Genomic DNA, 21,891 nt, shown 5'->3' with positions numbered 1-21,891 from the left:
CATTAGGTATTTTAACATCTGACAGTCTACAGCAAAGCAGAAACCAGCAGAAACATAGCTGGTTTAGCAGCATTCAGGAGACCTACAAGATTATTCCATCTGAGACTACAAGAACAGCCAAGTTTCCTAGGAGTAGCACAAGGAGAGTAATAAATGACATCAATAACACTGCAGCGTCAGAGGTATAAGTAGACTTCCTTCCCATATATATGTCCTTGGTCTCTCTAAACATGCACACAAGTCACAAATGTACCTTATATGTACACTCCAAACATGCACTCTGGACATATATATTCCCTAACTGTGTGCCTCCTCATGTATTCTCCTTACATGTAAAAGTGCATCATAGGTTTTTGGAAGAAATGTTTCTAACATTATCTTTCATTAAATAGCTTGCTTTTGAACTATTTGTGCCCTTTGGCTGATTATTAAAAATAAATACTTTTTCCAGTGGGACCTCCTTAGCTATGGTTTTAGGGGATCTGGTTTCACAGAATACTTTGAATCTGGGGTAGTCATTCCCTGGGAGATCTTCTCTTTGGGGAGAAGGAGTACCCTCAGACTTTAAAATGAATAAAGAAGTCAAGATTCATGAGAGGATTGCTATAGGTCAAAGGTCATTACTGCAAGGTCTGTGCAAAATGGTCTGAAAATGGAAAGAAAAATCTTGGGAATCAGAAATGAAAGTGTCCCCTTTAACTAGTAGTCAGGAAGCAGGTCAGGTCTTTTGCGCCCAAGTTCCTGTAGTGGTACAACAACACAGAAATAGAGAGGATTGAGAGATGGTTAATAAATAGTTGGATGGATAGATAAATAGAGTATTTATTAAGTAAGCACTTTATGTCCCAAAGTATTATGAGTTAAGGATGCAAATAATCAAGGTAGTATAGTTTTTGCCCTCAAGGATTGTTATTTTTTAAAAAATAATTTATTTCCCATTATATGTAAAAACAATTTTTTAACATTCTTCTTTAAAATTTTGAGTTCCAAATTCTCAACCCCTCTTCCTAAGATAGCAAGCAATTTGATATAGGTATATATATTTATGCAGTTATGCTAAACATATTTCCTTATTAGTTGTATTGTGAAAGAAAAATAGCTGTTCCCCTGCAAAACAAATCCCATGAAAAGTAAAAAATAATATGCATCAATTTGCACTCAGATTTTACCAGTTCTTTCTCTGAAGATAAATAACATTTTTCATCATAAGTCCTTCAGAATTATTTTGGATCACTGTATTGCTGAGAATAGCTAAGCCATTTACATTTGATCATCATACACTATTGTTGTTACTGTGTACATTGTTCTCCTGGTTCTGCATCAGTTCATGCAAGTCTTTCCAGATTTTTCCTGAAGGCAGTATGTGCATCATTTCTTATAATATGATGCTATGTACCAAAACTCATTCAACTATTCACCAGTTGCTGGATATCCCTTTAATTTCCAATTCTTTGCCAACAAAAAAAGAGTTGCTATATATAATTTTGTATAAATAGGAAAGGCCTTACATTCTAATGGAGGAAGATAATACATAGTGGGAAGAAGGCGGGTAAATTATGCAGGGTAAGAGGCCAGGGAATATACAAGCTATTCAGCCACATTAGGGCTATATTTCATTTATAAAAAAGTAAGAAACCTATGCTTTATAAACGCATTCATTTTTATGCTTTCATATTGGATTGATTTTTCCTTTATTTTTCTAGTAAATTTTTTTTCTAAAAGTATTGACCTTGTTTTAAGAATGGGATTTTTCACACTTCATTAAGGATAGGTGGGAGGATCCATGAACCTTTGGTGGCCAGGAACAGTAGTGAAAGAAATCATTCTAGCCTAAACAATCCTGGAAAGTTAAGATGAGCAGAAAGTGAATAAGGAACCCAGAAGGGAAAGAATCAGGGATATCTAGACAATTGCAATCTCTTTAACTATGGATCTATGATCTCTTTACATTTTGATCATTTCCTTACAGAATTGTTACCAAATATAGGTATAACACCTTTTGAAGCAGTTTCCTTTCTGCAGATAGTACATGTTTCTCCTATATATGTGATGTGAGTTTAAGTAGGATATTGCTCCCATGACAGATATGATTTCACCTTTGGCATTCAAAGTGATGGGGAAAATAGGAGCTCAGAGAGGCAGTCCTTTCCCTCTGTTTTCCTTTGGGACTATTGGGACTGAGAAACTTTTGTTATAAAGTCCTTTAGGTTACAGTTGTTTAAGTGACAGCAATAAAGAAGCACAATGCAAGAGAAAAAGTGAAGTTGAGATTTTAGTCTTTAATACAAAGAACAGGGTGACCTCTAAAAGTTGGAAGTTTTAAAGTTGACATTGTTATTTTCATTTTCACTGTAGTAAGGAGTTTGTTTAATCTACATGTGAATGAGCAATCCTTTTGAGACACCTGAAATGGAGAAAGTAATTGAAATCCTGTGGGAAATGGGCCTAGAGCCACTTGAGAGATTTATGAGTTTGGGTTTTTATTTTTATTTTTTAGTGAATGGACTCATGATTTAATTGGTACGGAGAGTGAGGAGACTCAATCTACCGAGCAGATTGGCATCTATTCTGAAATAGTGAATTGCCTGGGGCATTGAGAGATTAGGTAATTTGCAAGAATCCTCCATCTATGTGGGAGGTTTTCTGGATTTTAAGGCCATCTCTCTATTCATTATGTAACATTACTTCTCATATAATTTATTAATTATTGCCATCATTTCATATCCCTAGAGAGGGTCTACAAAAAGCAACTAGGAGTGGGTCATCCTAGTATGATCTGTTGATAGTAAGTAAATTTTCATATTTATTTCATTCTGAGTGACTTTCCCAGTCATCCTTCCTTCATGCCATTGTAAAGCAGATGCTCCTTCCTGTGAATGGAAATGGAATGTTAATGGAAAAAAAAACTGGACTTGAAAACAGAAGACCTAATTCCGTACCTCTATGTCATTGCTTACACTGCTGCCTATATTGGATATGTCCTTCCTTCTCTCTTTTTACTTCTTGAATTTAAACTCATTCCCTCAAAATTCAGCCTAAATACCATTTCTCTCATGAAGTTTTTCTTAATCTTTGCTATGAATTTCAATTTTCCTTAGATTCTTCCCCTTTAGCCTCCTTTTCAAGTACTTTTGTTTTGTTTCTCTCGAAGGCATTTATCACATAAATGTGATATCACATTTAGTCACTGGATGACATATCTATTGTTTAATATGTACTCACGACTCTGCCAGATTACTGGATTCTATGTACTAAGGTACAGACTATGTCTTATCTAAATTTTGTACCTTTCTTCAGTAGGCACTTAATAAAATATTTGTTGAAGTAAAATTGAACTATTGTCTGAATAGACATTTAGGCTTTTAGAAAACCTTGTCTGGGCTTGTTATAGTGTAGGTATCTGATGCTAGTATTTGTTTTTTGCTATCAACATTAGACTCCAGTAGAATGTAAGCCCCCTGATGGTAGAATTTCTTTTATGCTTCCCTTCAATATCTTTACTAATTATTAGAGTGCCTTGCATGCTGTAGGCACTTAAAAATACCTGGTGAATTGGACTCTGATCCTTCTCTTCTTAGGGCTGGAGCTCTATCAACTGTGCCATCTAACTGCCTAAATACATGGTAATTGGATTGAAATGTGCATTTCATATCTTTCATCTACCCAGAACTTCAAGAACAAACTAAAGCTTTGTGATCCTGGGCAAGATTCTATATAGAGTGAAATGCCAGAAATTTGCAATAAAGGAATTAAAGTAAAGCTTGATAGCCCAGTTTCACATAACATTTTTCTTCATGCTTCCTTCTTTGTATGGCAAGAGTATCATGGGGGCTTAGGAGAGCCTTGTTACTTCATTTCCAAAAGGTCCTTTGTGATTTTATTTGGTGGAATCCTTGAGAAGGTATGAGGGGATGGAGATAGACAATGAGGAATTGGACAGAGGACAAAATGAATTTTCTAACCCTAAGTCAGACAGCTGACTGAAGCCATGTACTTCAAGTGAGAGGAGCAGCTAAAAGGATAGACAGGCTCAGTCTGAAGTCTTCTTTTGGCTTTTGAAGGTTACCAGGCTAAATGTGGTTATCATGGATAAAACAAGCTTTATTTCACTCTTGTCAAAGGAAGGCTTACTAATCACTACATCCAAGGGAAATGGCAGCAGAGAGCAACAACATGCTCTAAAAGGCTGAGGATCAGCAGCTTAGGAATACCTCAACTAAGACCAGCAGAGATACCCAGAAGAGAGTTACAGAAAATAATATGACATCACAAGAAGATACTGGTGTTTCTACACTGTTTGAAGTATAACTTGTCCTGATTCTTATCATATTTGTCCCTTTTTGTGGATTTCTCTGTTCAGGTGTTCAGGCCACATAAATTCCCTGAATGTGTATATCCTCATTCCTATTCTTAGATGATGACTTTTTTTGAATGTATACTCTCCTATTAGGGGCTTAGGAAACTCTTGCAGGTATGGTAGTATTTTTTTTGTTCACTTAATCTGCTATGCTGTTTTGATTAAGTGTCTTTTGCTTTGAAAGGACCCGTTTTTTCTGATTGTCTTAGCAAAAATAAGAACATTAGTGGGGATTGGTGAGCTACGTTTAAGAGTAGATACTAGTCTATGCTCACAATGAGATAATGCTTAGAAAGTGCCCACATTTGGAGAAGGATGATGGTTGCTACATATATAAATATGAGTTGCTATTATCACTTGCTGTGGAGCCTTGGACTTAATCACTTTGAACTATTTTCTTTATCTACAAAATAGAACTTACCTCTTGTCTCATAGTGTTGCTGTGAGGATAAAATGAGACAAAGTATGACAAAAGAATAGAAAACAGTAGTTCAGTGGAAGGAACCCCAGGCTTGGAGTCCAAGGATGTAGGCTAAAATCTCTGCTCTATTCCTTGCTCGTTGGAAGACCTTGAGCTTTTATGATTCATTTTTAATTTTATTCATTTGTATAATCAATGATTTGGACTTAGGTATGCTTGAACCAAGTCAGGAAAACTGCTTGTTAGATTTTTAGTGAGAGCTTTTATATCTCAGAGCAAATGCTACAAATCAGAGCTTGATTTATGTGTTTTTGATTTTAAACTTAAGAAAGTGATAGGAAAATGTCAGTAATGTAGACTAAACTTTAAAATGTTTTTCCCCCCAAAGACTCATTTATTAAACATTTACCAGTAGACCCTCTGATTGGACTAGATGATCCTTAAGGTTCCTTTCAGACTTATATCTTATGATCTTATTGCATTTTTCTTATTATTAGGCATTATCTTACTTTTGTTTTCCATAATTAATATGAATTATCAGAGATTATTTGCTTTACAGGGTATGGATAAGGTGATTATTTACTTATTATTCGCTTAATTCCAGACAGTAGAACTAATGGGTACCTCCATGAAATGGAAGAAGGCAAGTTTCAGAGAAATAAAAGGACATTCTACTCCACAGAGTAGGCAGTGACTCAGTAGCCCAAGTTATAGTATAAGATGAAAATGGAAGTACTTTTGTAATTGGGGCAAGTTTTTCATAAAATTGAAGCCCTTAATGGCGGCTGTGCTCACAGTGATGAGGTAAAGTAGAAGCTTATTGCTCATTGGGGGGAAAAAAACTTTAGAATATCAGAATCCTTTTGGTCTTGTGATTGAATGAGGAATTACATCAAATGGGTGCAAATTTAAGGTATAAGATCTGAACTTGGAAAAGGGACCATAGTGAGAAACAAGAAGACACATGAAAAGGGGATTCTTAGGGGGTCTTCTTTATTAACTGTGGTCAGGGAGAATCAAGACAGAGTGGAACTGTCACTCCAAAAAGGGAGATGTTGGGGCTGCAGTCAATTTAGAGGGCAGGAACCCCAAAGATCAACTTTATATAGAATGAACTGACAGGTCAAAACCAGGGCAAAGATGAATGCAGTCCAAAGAGGCAATAAGAGATTTCTAAGCTGGCCAACAAGAGAATGCTGAGATGAAATAAAATAATGCCCGGCAATTTCCTCACCCTATTTTCCTATATATTAAGTGACAATTTCCCAGCTTTCTCATATTTTCTGGCAGATTTCTCTCTTATTTATTATCTTAAGAAGTATCACCGGTGGTATCCATTTGTGCATAGGGAGAAAGAATGATTCTATTTTTTGATTTTCCTCCTGTTCTTCCCATTACTTTTATGTCTTAAAAACTTTTGCTATTGGATTGGTAACTCTTTCTATATGATCTGGTATTGGAGAGTGTTGTAAGTGGAGGCTCAGCATGTGCATAGTTAGTTAATTACCCCAAACAATTATATAAACCAGGAAAAATTCACAATGGACTCTAGAACTAGAGATACCAGAGATTTCAGGAATTCAGTTTTTAAATCCTAAAAATAAGGCTTTTATAGTTTAATAGATGATGGATTAATTAAAGGAAATATGTAAAGTTTGATGAGAAATTTGCCATATTTTCCTTGAATTGCCCCTAAGTGTTCTTGTCAAAAGGAATCTTGAACTGAGGGAAAACAGGGGACTGCCTTACTCTGGTAAAATTAGTGTTCCTATGTTTCTAAGTATACATCTGCCTCCTCCATACACTGGATTCCAACAATTTCCAATTAATTCTACATATTTACCTGGTAGTTGTTTTCTCACTCACAATGGAAATTATATGAGAAAAATGGAACAATGCATGCCTTATTCTTTTGAATTGGAAACCTTAGAGGAGTAGTGACTGAGGCCCTAAAATGCCTCTGCAATCAAGATCCTTATTTGTGTGATTCAAGGAAATATGTAAGCAGCTACCTGCCTGCTTTTGGATTCTCTAGCTCTTTGTTCATTTGCAGGCTCCATGTTGATGCAGAAATGTGTTTGGACTTAGATCAGCCTGTGCCCATGCGTGCAGTGGCTGGTATAATGGGACTAGAGGGTGGATATTAGTGCATATCACCCTTCATCAGGTTGGGGGGAGGCAAGTAGATGGAGGAGGGGGGCCTTTGCCATATTAGGAAGGGCTTTCTAGCCTCAACATTAACGTGTGATGTTAACTTTTCGTTCAATATCTTCCACTTAGCAACTGCTTCAATTTTATGAAAAAAAAAAGCAAAGCAAAACAAAACAAAACCCCAAAACCCAACAACGCATTTGAGAAGCAGGGACTCATTAGCTGCAGCTGTAAGGCAGGGCTCTTGTGACTGGAATTCTTAGCAATCTGGTGGTGGGGCTGCTTACCCAGTAGCTGGCTTCTATAAACGCTTCGAAGAATTTTCACTTGCTTTCCGTGAATATTTTAAAGGGAAGTGTAATTGAAATTCTCTTCTGAATGCAGAGAGAAGATGACTCATACATCACTCTGTTATTTTCCTGTATAATAAATAAAATGGAATGCGAGGATTGGTGGAGCTGGACTGAACAAACAGCCTTTTGCATTCAAACAGAAACAACATCAACATTAAAATCCCAAACAGTCTGGCTGAAATTACATTTCCTGGCAGTGGCAAGGACCCAGACAACTCAGAGACAGGGTGGGAATGCTGGCTTGCATGTGTCTCTTCCTTTGAATATTAGTAGATGTGTAAGGGAAAATTTTTGCCAAGGCAATGGAAGTGGCTATTTATCTTTTAGGTCTTTTCAATAGGAATGGGAATAAGTCCACTTCCTTTTGGTTAGGGCTAAATGTATTAGGGATGGGGAGAGGAAGGGACTGAACCTCTCATCTTCAGGCTTCAAATAAACTTTGATAAAGATCTTCAGGCTAGCTGCAACCTTAGAAATGGGGAACGAAAAAGTATTTCTGGGAGCAGAATATACTCTGAAGCAAAAGATTAGGAGAAGTTATGAGTCACTGAATTATACATATATATATATATATATATATGACATAGAGGCAAGGGTGTTCTGGGAACATTAGGAGTTCTGGGTTCTGGTCCTGGATCCAAGCTGAGTAACTAGATGAGTTATCTTGGGCAAGCATTCAAGTGCCTCAGTTTTCTTTTCTGTAAAATGGAGGATAAAAAGGAGACAAAGGAGTTTTTTGGATTTGGGGGGGTTTAGATCTTTGATAGGTTCCCTAGAGTGGAAACTCTCAGTATTGATAAGAAATTCAGCTGCAATTTATAGTTTTAAAGGCTTGCCTGGGGGAAGGGGTAGAAAGTAAGGAGTGGGGCAGTTATAGTGATAAAAAACCCCACAACAGAGTAAAAGAACATCAATGGAACATGTTAAAATATACAGAAGATACAGAAAAACTTTAAGAGACACAGACGCGAAAGGCAGCATTGTTTTGTTGTCAGTAGTTTCAGTCATTTGGATCCCCATTTGGGGTTTTCTTGGTAAAGATACTGGATTGTTTTTTCCCTTTCCTTCTCCAGCTCATTTTACATAAGAGGAAACTGAGGAAAACAGGACTAAGTGATTTGCCCAGGTTCAAAAAGCTAGTAAGTGTCTGAGGCCAGACTCAGAAAGATGAATCTATCTAAATTCAGACTGGGCTCTCTCTCTCTCTCTCTCTCTCTCTCTCTTTCTCTCTCTCTCTCTCTCCTTAAAAGAACCTTAACAATGTGTACATTTTAGAATAATATTTTATGTGCAATTTTAACCAATTCCCTCTTTTTTATTCCACTTGACTCTTGTCTGTGTTCTGTCCAAAACTCCCAATTCTGTGGGCACTGGCACAGCCCTTGGACCTTTGTTACCTTTAACTCTGACTCCAAGATTTGTCCACATCCTTTCTGGTCACATGTGTCCCTAGGTAAAAACAAGCTATCTGACCATGGACGTCACTTCTATTGGGGCCTGGTTTCCTCATCTGTAAAATTATGCTGGTACTGTCTGCTTTATTGGTCTTTTCAAAGAAAGTACTTTGTGAACAATTCATATAATAGGTAGCATTTATGTATAGCCTTGTATATTTGTATATCTCTATATACATATACATGCATATATGGAGAGAGGGGGACAGAAAGACACACATACCCAGAGACAGAGACACATACACATACACAGAAACAGAGAGACACAGAGAGAGACGGATAGAGATAGAGACAGAGACACAGAGAAAGAGACAGAGATAGACAGGAAGACAGACAGACAGACAGACACACACATATATATAGAGAGAGATAGACGGACAGACATGCACACAGAGACAGAGATAGAGACACACAGAAAGAGACACAGAGACACACAGAGAGAAACAGAGACAGAGATAGAGATAGAGACACAGAGAGAAGAGTAAAGAAAGTGAGAGAGAGACAGAGACAGAAAGAGACAGAGAGATAGCGAGATGGAGAGACACACAGAGAGACACAAAGAGAAGAGTAAAGAGAGTGAGAGAGAGACAAAGACAGACAGAAAGACAGAGAGATGGAGAGACACACAGAGAGACACAGAGAGAACAACAAAGACAGAGACACAAAGAGACTGACAGAGAGAGAAGAGTGAAGAGAATGAGAGAGAGAGAACAAGGAAGGAAATGAGGAGAGATAGAAGAAACAGAAGAGAGAAAAAATATAGAGAATAAGAGAGAAAGGAAAGAGGAAGGGAGGAGACATATACAAAGAGAGGAAAGAAACAGACAGAGAGAAGAGAGGAAAAGAGGACAAAATATAGTGAGTAAGAAGAGGAGAGGATCTCCTGGTCTTCTTGGCTCCAGGTGTAATGTTGTATACCAAATGTGAGTTATTGGGTTGGTGTAATGGAGTGGCCAGAATGCTGGCTTTTGAGCCTGAAGAACTTTGTTTAAATTCTGTCTTTGATATTACTACCTATGTACCTTGGACAAATTACTTTCCTTGAACTAGGGGCTCGCTTTTCTAATCTAAAAGTTGAAGGGGTTAAACCTGTATGACTCTTCCAGTTTTAGGCACTATGCTTCTTGGCTGTGGCTGTGACATAACTGTAACATATGTTATAGTACAGAGTCTTAGGAATCAGAGGACTTGAGTTCCATCAATTAATCACTCATTATTTATTAAGCACCTGCTATGTGCCAAGCACTGAGCTGAGTGCTGAGGCTACAAAAAAGAAGCAAAAAATAACTCCTGCCCTCAAGTTGTTTACAGTTGAATGAAGGATGCAAACATATATACAAAGCAAGGATAGATAAACAGAGGGAAAGCACTAGAATGAAAGTGTCTGAAATTGTATTTGAACTCATGTCTTCCTGGTTCCACATCTAACTATCTAGCCACTGAACGACCTGGATGTCATATACTTGCTAGCTTTATGAACCTACACTCGCCACTTCACCTCTAGTGCCTCAGTGTGCATGTGTGTAGGTATATATGTATATGCATGCACACATGTATGTCTATGGGTATACACTTATAGCTACACCTACGCTACATGGTGCAGGGAATAGAGCACTGGGCAAGGAGTCAAGATATCTGGATTCAAATTGGACCTCATATTCTTATTAGCTGTGACTGTGGGCAACCCACTTAACCCTGTTTGCCTCAGTTTCCTTATCTATAAAATGAGCTGGAGAAGAAAATGGCAAACCCCTCCAGTATCTTTGCCAAAAAAACTCCAAATGGGCTCATGAAGAGTCAGATATGAGTGAACAATGTGCACGTGCACACACACACACACACACACATTCCTCAGATATTTCTTCATTTGTCATCTGGTAGCACTCACTTTGTACTTTTTGACTATACCTTTAACACAGTAAACTTATTACTGGGTACTCACATCTCAAAACCCTGATTCTGGTTGGAGGGTGGAATTATAAATGCTTCCATTATTCCAGATATCTCCCCATTGCTGAATTTGATGCATTTTTACATTGAACATTACATTTACATTGTATCTGTGTACATATGTGTTGGTTGTTATCCTTCATTTTGAAGAGACTAAAATGACATCACTATTTGGGATCCAGTTATAATGTGTCCAACTCTGTCTAATTAGATCAATGTAAGTTAGAAACATTGTACTACAACTTGGGTATAAATAGTTCACATGAACATTTAGAGTGGAAATATCTTTTCATTTGTGCATCTCATGTTTCTTTTGAGCTACTACAATTCTGTTTCACTCATAAGGCACGGCACCTTTTTTAATGCAGGAATATCACTTTGCCCATATCTTCATTTCATGCAATCAATTCCAAAATTCTTCACAGAGACCTTGAGAGTGTCCTTGTTTCACTTATCTCCCAAAGTTTCCCTTAGGTGACTCTCTATAAAACAGTCTTTTAGGCAACAGTGTGTTTGCCCTTTGAATTGTTTTCTTTTCTTTCCTTCCTTCCTTCCTTCCTTCTTTCCTTCCTTCCTTCCTTCCTTCCTTCCTTCCTTCCTTCCTTCCTTCCTTCCTTCCTTCCTTCCTTCCTTCCTTCCTTCCTTCCTTTCTTTCTTTCTTTCTTTCTTTCTTTCTTTCTTTCTTTCTTTCTTTCTTTCTTTCTTTCTTTTATGGGACTTCCATGCCCTGCACTTTGTCAGGTGATCTTCAGAATCTTCTAAGACAATTCAAATGCAATCAATTCAGTTTGCTGGCAAAACAGTGGTAGATTGTCCAGATTTCAACAGCAATGAGATCAGCTCAACAGCTCTGTAGATCTTCAATTTAGTAGGCAGTCTAATACCACTTCTCGCCCATAATTAATTTCAGAAACTCCCAAGCACTGAGCCAGCTCTGGTAACGTGTTCATCAACCTCATCATCTATATCTACATCCCTGGAAAGTATACTGCCAAGAGAAGTGAACTTATCAACAATATTCAATATTTCTTCATTTGTTATAATTGGTGGCTCCATGTATGAATGGTGTGGTGCTGTCTGGTGGAGAAGCTCTGTCTTTTGGTGTTAATGATCAGGCCAAAATGAACAAGCAGCAGAGAATCAATCCATACTGTTGCTGATCTCAGCCTCAGAGGCTGCATTAGGTGCACAATCATTTGAAAATGAAAAGTCATATACCAAATTATTTATTTTGGACTTGTAGCCTTTTAAAATTAGATAATTTACTATCAATGCAGTAGCTGATCTTGATGTCATTTTCATCCTCATTGAAGGCTGATAATTGTGCTAAAAACATCATGCTAACAAACATGGGAGCAAACACAAAGTCCTGCTTCACTCCATTGGTGGCTGGGAAAGTGTGAGAACATTGTTCATTATCCAGAATCCATGCAATCATGTGGCCATGCAAGTGATGTATAATACTGATAAACATCTCCAGGCCACCACATTTCCAGAATTATGTCCTTGTCTCTAATCAATGTGATTCCATCAACACTGAATAGATGAGATGCACCACAGTGCTTTGGTCCATAAATAGCCATCAGGGCATCATGAAAGTGCTTTGGATTATTATCAGTGTAAAACTGAATTTCATCTGCTTTTTTGCTGAGCCAACAATTCTGAATCTCTCTAAGCTTTTCTTGCATTATACTCTTGATAAGAGTTAAAAAGTGCTTTCTTAGAGAGAGATGAACTCTCCTGCTGCTAAACCCTTTGGAGTTCTTGTTTTTCATTTAGAAGCTTCCGAATTTCCCATCATTTTCATCAAACAAACCTATGATTATGAGTCTCCATCATACAGATGAATAAATGCAGTTTGCCAACTGTGTAATGGATCAACTTCCCTTTGAAATTAGTGTTGACATTAAGTCTTCTTTTAATCATCCTTCTTGTGACATAGTCTATTAAATGCCAATGGTTGCTGCACGTGCATCCATGAAGTTTTATTGTGTTTAAGTAAACTAATTATACAGGTTATGTATGCATGTGAGTGTGTGTTTCAACCCTCTTCATTTCCTCCCAACTCTACTTATGTCCCATCCCCTTCTTCTTTCTGTTTATATTGGTATTGGGGGTCTTAAGTCATTTTAGTCTTATCTCTAGTCATTCTGGTCTAAATCTTGCCATTGGACTCAGATGGCTCTGGAGGAGAAAGTCAGGTGATTTTGCACAGTCTACCCTCACTTACATCCATGTCATGGCATCACCTCCCTGATGTCATGGTTTTCTCTTCCATTAGAAATATATTTCCCCCCTGAAAAATTATACTAAACTTTGCAGGGTGAATATTTTTGGTTGTAAGCTCTGTCTTTTACCTTTAGGAATACTGTTTTTCAAGATCTCCTTTAATCTTAGTAGGAGCTACAGGTCTTGCATGATTCTTGCTGTAATTCCTTGTTACTTTCTGCTAGGTGCTTTTATTTTCACAAGAGAACTCAGTCTGATTATAATATTTATGGGGTATTTCTGAACTCTGAGGGTTCCTTTCAGGAAGTGACCTGAGGATTCTTCTTATCTTTATTTTTTCAATAGGACTTTTTATTTTCAGAACATATGTAGAAAATTTTCAACATTCACCCTTGCAAAACTTTGTGTTCCAAATTTTTTTCTCCTTCTCTTCCCCTTACTCCCTCCCTTAGATGGCAAGTAATCCAATATATGTTAAGCATGTACAATTCTTTCATACATATTTCCACAATTATCATGCTGCACAAGAAAAATCATATCAAAAATGAAAAAGATAAGAAAGAAAACAAAAAGCAAGCAAACAACAATAAAAAAGTGAAAATACTATGTTGTGATTTATACCAGTCCTCCCACACATAGTCCACTCTATGGAAGCAGATGGCTTTCTCCATCATAAGACCATTGGAACTGGTCTGAATCACCTCGCTGTTGAAAAAAGCCATATTCACCAGAATTAATCATTGAAACATCTTGTTCTTGTGTACAATTCTCTTGGTTCTACTCATTTCACTTAGCATCAGTTCCTGTTTATGAAGGTCTTTCTGAAATAATCCTGCTGATTGTCTCTTATAGAACAATAATATTCTATAACATTTATGTATTATAACTTATTCAGCCATTCTCCAACTTATGGGTGTTCATTCAGTTTCCAGTTTTTTTCCTGTATAAAAAGGGCTGCCACAAACATTTTTGCACATGTGGGTCCTTTTCATTTTTTTGTGATCTCTTTGGGATACAGACCCAGTAGAGATACTGCTGGATCAAAGAGTACCCATAGTTTGATAGCCTTTTGGGCATAGTTCCATATTGCTTTCCAGGATGGTTGGATCAGTTCACAACTCCACCAACAATGTATTAGTGTCTCAGTTTTCCCACATCTCATCCAATATTCATGGTTATCTTTTGTCATCCTAGCCAATCTGAGAGGTGTGTAGTGTACTTCAGAGTTGTCTTAATTTGTATTTCTTTGATCAATAGTGATTTAGAGCATTTTTTCATATGACTAGAAATGGTTTCAATTTCTTCATCTGAAAAGTGCCTGTTCATATCCTTTGACCATTCATCAATTGGAGAATGCCTTCTATTCTTATAAAGTTGACTTAATTTTCTATATATTTTGGAAATAAGACTTTTATCAGAATCCCTGGCTGTAAATTTTTCCAAGTTTCCTGCTTTCATTTATGATTTCTTGAAATAGAATGTGCAGACTGTTAAAAAAAATCTTGCTTTTCAGAAAGTCCAAATGCATTTTAAATTATCTTTCCTTGACTAGTTTTCCAGGTCAGTTGTTAATGATATGAGATATATTATGTTGTTTCCTCTCCTCCCTCCCCCCTCTGTTTTTCAACCTATTGATTTGGTTCTATTTCTTGCTTTTATTGATTTATTTGGTTTTTTCAGGTTTCTAGGGTTTCCTTGCATTGTTGCACTATGGTAATATTAGCTTGGATTCTCCTGCTCTCCAAGGTTTCCAAGATTTCCATTTTGGGAATTTCTCATCTTCTACATGGGGTGGTGATGGTCATCTTAGCTTTTATTGCCTTAGGCACAGTTTCTTACCCATTTCTATTCTGGGAGGCTGAAAGTCTTGGTTGCTTGAACTGAGAGTCCCTCTGCTATTACTGGTTGGCTTGTGTATAGTACTTATATATAGTACTGGGCTAAGAGAAATCACTTACTGTAGTTTTCACTGGGTTTTTGGGTTTATTAATTAGTCTGGTATGCATTTTAGGTTTTTGTTAGAGTAGATATGTCTTCTCTGGGTATTCTGCCTTTGTAAAGGAAGTCATCTTGGTTCAGAGTCCCCACCAAGAATTTCTTAATTGCTAAGTTTAATGAACTTGGGGCAGCTAGGTGGTACAGTGGGTAGAACACCAGCCTTGAAGTCAAGAGGACCTGAGTTCAAATCTGACCTCAGACATTTAACATTTTCTGGCTGTGTGACCCTGGGCAAGTCACTTAACCTCAATTACCTCAGCAAAAAAAAAAAAAATTAATAAACTTTTCCCAGTCTTCATCCTTCATCATCTTTTTGCTGCATTTGATATAGTTCATGACCTTTCTCTGTTTTTTTTTGACCATTACTTTCTTCTGGTTTTCTTCCAGCCTTCTCTTTTTCTGTCTCTTTTACTGGTTCTTTATACATATCATCCCCACTAATCATGGGTGTTCCCTAAGGTTCTGTTCTAGGCTGTCTTTTGCTTTTGCTCTATACTACCTCACTTAGTAATCTCTGGAATTTCATGTGCCCAATGATCATGTATATGCAAGTGATTCCCAGGAAAACTGAAAGTGTCTTTAGTAATAGAACTACATATAATGTTTTTCAAACTAGTTGGAGACTTTAGAGAATATCCTAGACAAGGATATTCATTCATTCTAGAAATACATAGTAAAAAATGAAATTAGTCCTTGCCCTCAAGAAATTTGCATTCTACTGGTAGAAAACAATATACACACTCCAAGTATATTAATTTGAAAATGAAGTAATTTAAATTTAAATTTAAAAAGAAATAGCACTGGCAAATGGGGTAGGGGAGAGGGATCAGAAAAAAACTTTGAATAGAACACAGAAGCCCAAGCCTTGAAGAAAGCTAGAAATGCTAAGAAGCATAGATAAGCCCTTGGGAAAATTATGAAAGTAGATAAAATTAGAATTTAGTGTGCTCCTTCCTTCTCATTCCCCATTCCTATTCTCTCTGTATCTCTATTCTTCAGCTACTCTTAATTTCTCTCAGGGTCTTTTCACTCAGGCATCCTTTGTCTCATCCTGGGTTAACTCAATCATACTAATTCATAAGGGATATTGGTGGTTTGAACTAAAGATGAGGAAGGGTGAGAACATCTATGACTGGCTCCTTTATGGTGCAGGTCAAGGCTTGGGACTTTATCATTTTTCTGTCAGTGTTGTATAATGGAAAGAACCAGACTTGTTGTTGGAAGTATCTTGGATTTCAATTCTGCTTTTATCGGGGTTTTAGGCAAAGCACTTAACTACTTGAAGATCAACTAATCATTCATATAAAGACTCCATTTTCCTTCTGTAAAATGAGGATAATAATAGCTATACTATCTCATCAAGTTTTTGCCAGAAAAAAACACATTGAAAACCTTCAAGGGCTCTGTAAATGAGAATTATCATAATTAATATTATTAATACTCAGTAAGAGGGCCAGTAAGGCATTGTATATAAAGGATAGATCTAAGAGTCAGGAAGATTTCATTTCGGCTCTCACTTGTGACTCTGGTCAATTCTCTTGACCGCTCAATTCCCCGTCCATTAAGACTTTAAGTATGTAAATGCTGATCTCTATTGATGTTATAGAAGGAAGTTTTTATGTTAATGTAATTATAGGTCTTTTTTTTTAAAATAGGCAACATTTATATAGTGCCTACTATGTGCTAGGCTCTATTCTATGATTTACAAATATTATCTCATTTAATTCTCACAACAATTCTGGAAAGTAGGTGCTATCTCCATTGGGTTGTGTGTCCTTCCTGGTCACAGGGGGTGATTGTTGAGTTTCCCCCTCACTCTGGCTTTAGAGGATGCTTTGTCTCATTCCAGTAAAATTCAATAGTAATTGTAATAGCTCCGCCTTGGATTCCTAAAACACTTTCCCCTCAGTGAGCTCAAAGGGTTTTTCAGTATCCCATAAAGCTGAATATGAAGAGACTTAAAAAATTAAGATGATTTATTGGTGGCTGGGGAAAAATTGGAGGGGACTAAATTAGCAAAGTATAAAGATTATGGAGAGGAGAATGAAAACTGATCTGACCCTGTTCTCTAATAAAAGGAGAAATCTTAAGATGTTAAAGTCCATTAAGAAAAATAACAACATAGAAATACACCCTTAGCTAGAGCTCAGAAAGCCTGGTTCCACAAAGACTGAATAAAATCTGGAACTGTGGACTTACACGCTCTCAGAGAAGATGAGAGCTGGAAGGGACCTCAGAGCTCTTCTTCTACGCCAACCTTCTAATTTCACAAGTCGGGGAACAGAGACCCCAGGATGGGGACTCTCTTGCCTAAGGTCACCTAGGGACTCTGCCAGAGTCATCATCACTTTGAAATGCCTCTGGAGAATACTGTGGTGCGGTTACCAAGCACTAGCAAAAATGCTGGCATTTCCCTAACGGCTCTCCTGTTATGCCCACGGAGTGTGTAGAACATGTTGTATTCTCTAAAGAATTTTTGCAAATAACAGGCTGGTTCAGTGTTGGCAAAGGGAAACATAAATCAGCATGATTTGTTGGCCCAAAGGGACTGTGAGTTGAGTCCTGCAGTGCAATGAGAAGAATGTTCCAGCTGTTTATGGCTATACTCAGAAAGGTAACGGGCAGGAAATATCCTGCTCCTAAATACTGGCTGATTGTCCCTATGCCCGAGAAGGAACTCTGCTCTGCCAGTACAGCCCCTTTATGATCTCTGTGACCTCAGCTATAAAACAAGGGGATTGGGCTAGATGACTTTGAATGTCTTTTCTATTGTTTGATTTCATCTTCCTTTGAAAAAGGACCCCATCCTGGTCCTTAAAGAGCTTGCATTTTAATAGGTGAGAATATAACTTGTATGAATACCAGGTGTTTGCAAATACGTTTTATCTCTGTCAGTAATTGAGGGGGTCATACAGGGGTCCTCAAACTACGGCCGCGGGTCAGATGTGGCAGCTGAGGACATTTATCCCCCTCACCCAGGGCTATAAAGTTTCTTTATTTAAAGGACCACAAAACAAAATTTTTGTTTTTACTATAGTCTGGCCCTCCAACAGTCTGAGGGACAGTGAACTGGCCCCTTATTTTAAAAGTTTGAGGAATCCTGAATAGAAGCTCTGATCATGGGAAATATACTGATGAGCTATTAGGAAGTGCTAATCTTGGGTATGGGACTATCAGTTTCTAGAATCCTCTTTTCCTCTTTTCCTTTTCCGTGCCCTTGAGAGTGACTTCCTGCTGATCATTTATTGAGCAGAAAGTGATACCTGTGTGGGATGATTGAGGTTTTCATCCTACCAGGTGACTGAATGGCATCAACTGTAGAATCTGGACTTCTGGGTCCACAATTCTACAGAGAGGTCCTACTGGACATTTTTCAGGGAACAGGAAGTAGAGAGACATGAAGCAGTGAGACTGAGAATCCCTATCTGCCATATGGGCTTCTGAGCATCAGATTCTGGGGACTGGACTCCTCTAGTGCCAGGTATTGTGAGTAATGCTTTTACCTGTTGGGATCAAGATTTACAACTGGAGAGACAAGAATGGAACAAGACTGTTCCATTGAACAATCCTAGCTCTAATGTTTTTGAGGTACCCAGACCAAGAATTGATCAAGGATTGGAGGGTGCAGGGTTTAATATTCCAAAGATTATCTATCACTCTCCAGAAACCTGGAGCAGCAGTAAGTCAGAGACAGAAAATTGACTCTTCTCCCCATTCTGCTTTTGCCTTCTCATTTAAACTTTGAGGTGTATTGGACACACACATATCTCCCACTTAGTTCCTGCTTCACTATCAGTGGGCATGAGTTCTCTTTCCTATCACCTGAGAACAGAAAGGTGGTCAGGAGGAGTTTGGGGAGATGACTAAGTGGAACGCTTTATAGAGAAACATTTAATTTATTTTCTTCTTTACTATATCTAATAATTCAAGTAGCCAGAGTGTTGATTATTAGCACCTTTTGTTTTTCAGGGATTCTGTGTAGGGATATGTGGATCATTTTATTAACAATGAAGAATTGGAAAGAGATATAGATTTCAATAATTTGGGGAAATATTTTGGACCATCTTTTGCATCATGTCTTTTATTCAGTTTTTATCTTCTTTCTTTATTATTATTTTTAAAAATTTGCCTAGATGTTTGAAGCAAAAGTAGCTCAGCAGGGGTGGGGTTGGGTTGGGAATAGGGAATAAATAGTTTTTTAGTGTCCAGTGGTGATAGTGTTTTTAAGGAAGATTCATAGAAGGACCACTTGGCTGGTGGTGTGAGTGTAATGCTATCTGCTCAGATATTGCACTCTATTTTTGCTTAATTAATGAGAAACACACTGTCATTTTGTAGACTTAAAGAAAGCAGCACACAAATCATCATATACCAAGTATTACATGGAGCCTATAGTTATAACATACATAATGAACAAATACAATAGAAGATAGAGACAGGAACAAAAAAGAGACTGAGGCAAAATGCTATAGAAAAAATTGAGCCTGGTAAAGTAGAAAGAATATTAGATTTGGTGCCAGAAAAGCTTTCATCTAATCTCCTTTCTTCTGCCTATTGACAAGGACTCACCCCACGACACATAGTTATCATCTGGGTCTGCTCACAACTGCCCTTTCCTGTGTGGGAAAGACTCGTAACAAAGCCCAAAATTGCTTATCTGCCAGGATTTGATTATCCTAACTCCCTAAATTTTGCTTTTGCTTGTAGAGATCAGCAAAATTATCCAGGGCCACACAACCTCTCTGTCAGTGAACATTTGTCTCTGTCTCACCCTATAACACACTCTTCTCATGCATCCATAACCCAGGAATCACACATTCACTCTGAACAAAGCCATCAGCCTCTGGGACCCAACCTCTGAAGGACCAAGGACTACAAATTACCTGGGGACTTGTATCCTAACAGTTATAATCTATTAATCAATCTACTAGTCATTATTTGTTAAACATCTCATTGTCCTAGGCACTCAGGATATCAATGCAAAGAATGAAAAGATTCCTGTTTGCATCCTAATGGGGGGGAGACAACGAGGATATATACAAGTACGTATGTATACATATTTATACACACATACATAGCTATATACATACACATATATATGCACATGTGTGTATACATAATAAAGAAAATAAATGCAAATAAATATGGAATAGTTAAATATAAATGCAAAATAGTTGGAGAGGAAGGGCACTAGAAATTGGGGAATCAAGAAAAGATTCATATAGAAGATTTTGATCTGCATTTCAAAAGAAAAGAAAGATTTTATGAGGTAGTGGTGAGGAAGAGTACATTTCAGACCTAGAGAATAGTTATTGTTGTGAATAAAAGACAGAGAGAAAGCCAACTTGACTGGATCATAGAGGGCAAGAGATGAAGTAATATCCAATGAGAATGGAAGGATAGTTTGAAGTCAAGGCTGAAGGGCTGAAAAAGCCAAACAGCGGAGTCCACATTTGTTTTGAGAGTCAATATTAAGCCAATAGAATTGGTTGAGTAAGAGATTGAGTAAGAATAAATTCAATAAATTGAGTAAGAATAAATACAGAAATGTATGGGATGCTCTAAAATTGGGAGATGATTAAGATAAGGAAACCATTTAGGAGACATCATTATTTGTAATGGGCTGAGGCTTGAGTTGATACACTGAGGTCCCAAGCATGTGAGGCTAAATAGTAATTGGATATACTCTATTAATATACATGCTTGAATAAAGAATGGCCCCTGCCCACTCTCTGTGCAAGTCCTGATGTGTTGTATAGGAAATGACGATTTTGGTGAGTGGAGGCAGAGGAAGAGAGGCGGGGAGAGATTGGCCTGGGTTCTATGCTGGTAGCTGCTGGTCGTGGGGCTGCTGGTCTAGCTAGCTTCTTGACTCAGCTGCACACATTGCTATCGCCCATTCTCTTCCACCTCCGATCTTTCTTCACTGAGAATAAAGATTGACGATTTTCCCCTAACCTGAATTCCTGACTCCGACTGATTTTAAAATACGCGGTCCTCACAATCATCATCATCATCATCATCATCATCATCATCATCATCATCATCATCAAAGAGATTGAAATGAAGTGGTAGCAGTGTGAGAGAACAGAGGAAGGTATATATAAACGATGATGTGAGGGCAAGATTTGGCACCTACTGGGATATATGAGTGATGAGTTGAGAATAATATCAAGGTTAGGAACCGGAGGGATTGGAATATTGGTGGATGATATTATCCAAATCACTCTCCCTTTTTAAATTCTCCCTGCTGGGCCCACAAATAACACTATCTACTTTCCCATAGTGATAGCATTCCTAATCCTGCTCTTCTTTTGAGCAGTCACTCAAACCAAACATTTACATTTCATCCACAGCACACTTAAAGTCTGCTCCATATTTTGTCACAAATTTGGAGGGCTCGGCTGATTACCAGCTTTAGGAAACTGTCCTGATACTCTCATAGTGCCTGGAGAAGTGAATGGGATTTTGGGGAAGACTTGGAGGAGTGCAATTCTTAACTAAATGAAATTTTGTGCTTTCTTTCTGTTCAGGTGCCTTCTCATTAATCTTCAATCACCTTTGTGATTTTAAGCAGGTTACTTCCTTATTATGAGCTTCACCTCTAAAATGAAGCAATTAAATTGGATGATCTCTAAGGTCTTTCTAGCTTTAGATTTGGAACTGATTCGATTCCTAAACTATTAACTAGATGTGGACATGGGAGTTGATGAGGGAAGGAAGGCTTTTTGGAAGAGATAATTCCTGAGTTGGGCCTTGAGGGAAGAGTAGGATTTTAATGTTTAGAGAGGGAAGGAGGGAATACATATCTGGAGATAAAGCTTGAAGTCAGATTGTGGAGGGTTTTAAATAGGGGTAAGTTAGGAGAAGCTTAGAAAAATTTGGAGAGCTGATTGTTAAATTTTCAGGGTGGGCATTTGCACCTTAGAAATTGGCAAATGATGATCGATCACATACTACAAACATCAAATTGCTTAC

The sequence above is a fragment of the Sarcophilus harrisii genome, chromosome 1, assembly GCF_902635505.1.
Source record: "Sarcophilus harrisii chromosome 1, mSarHar1.11, whole genome shotgun sequence".
In the NCBI taxonomy this organism is placed as follows: Eukaryota; Metazoa; Chordata; class Mammalia; order Dasyuromorphia; family Dasyuridae; genus Sarcophilus; species Sarcophilus harrisii.
Note: the sequence above shows the minus strand (reverse complement) of the source record.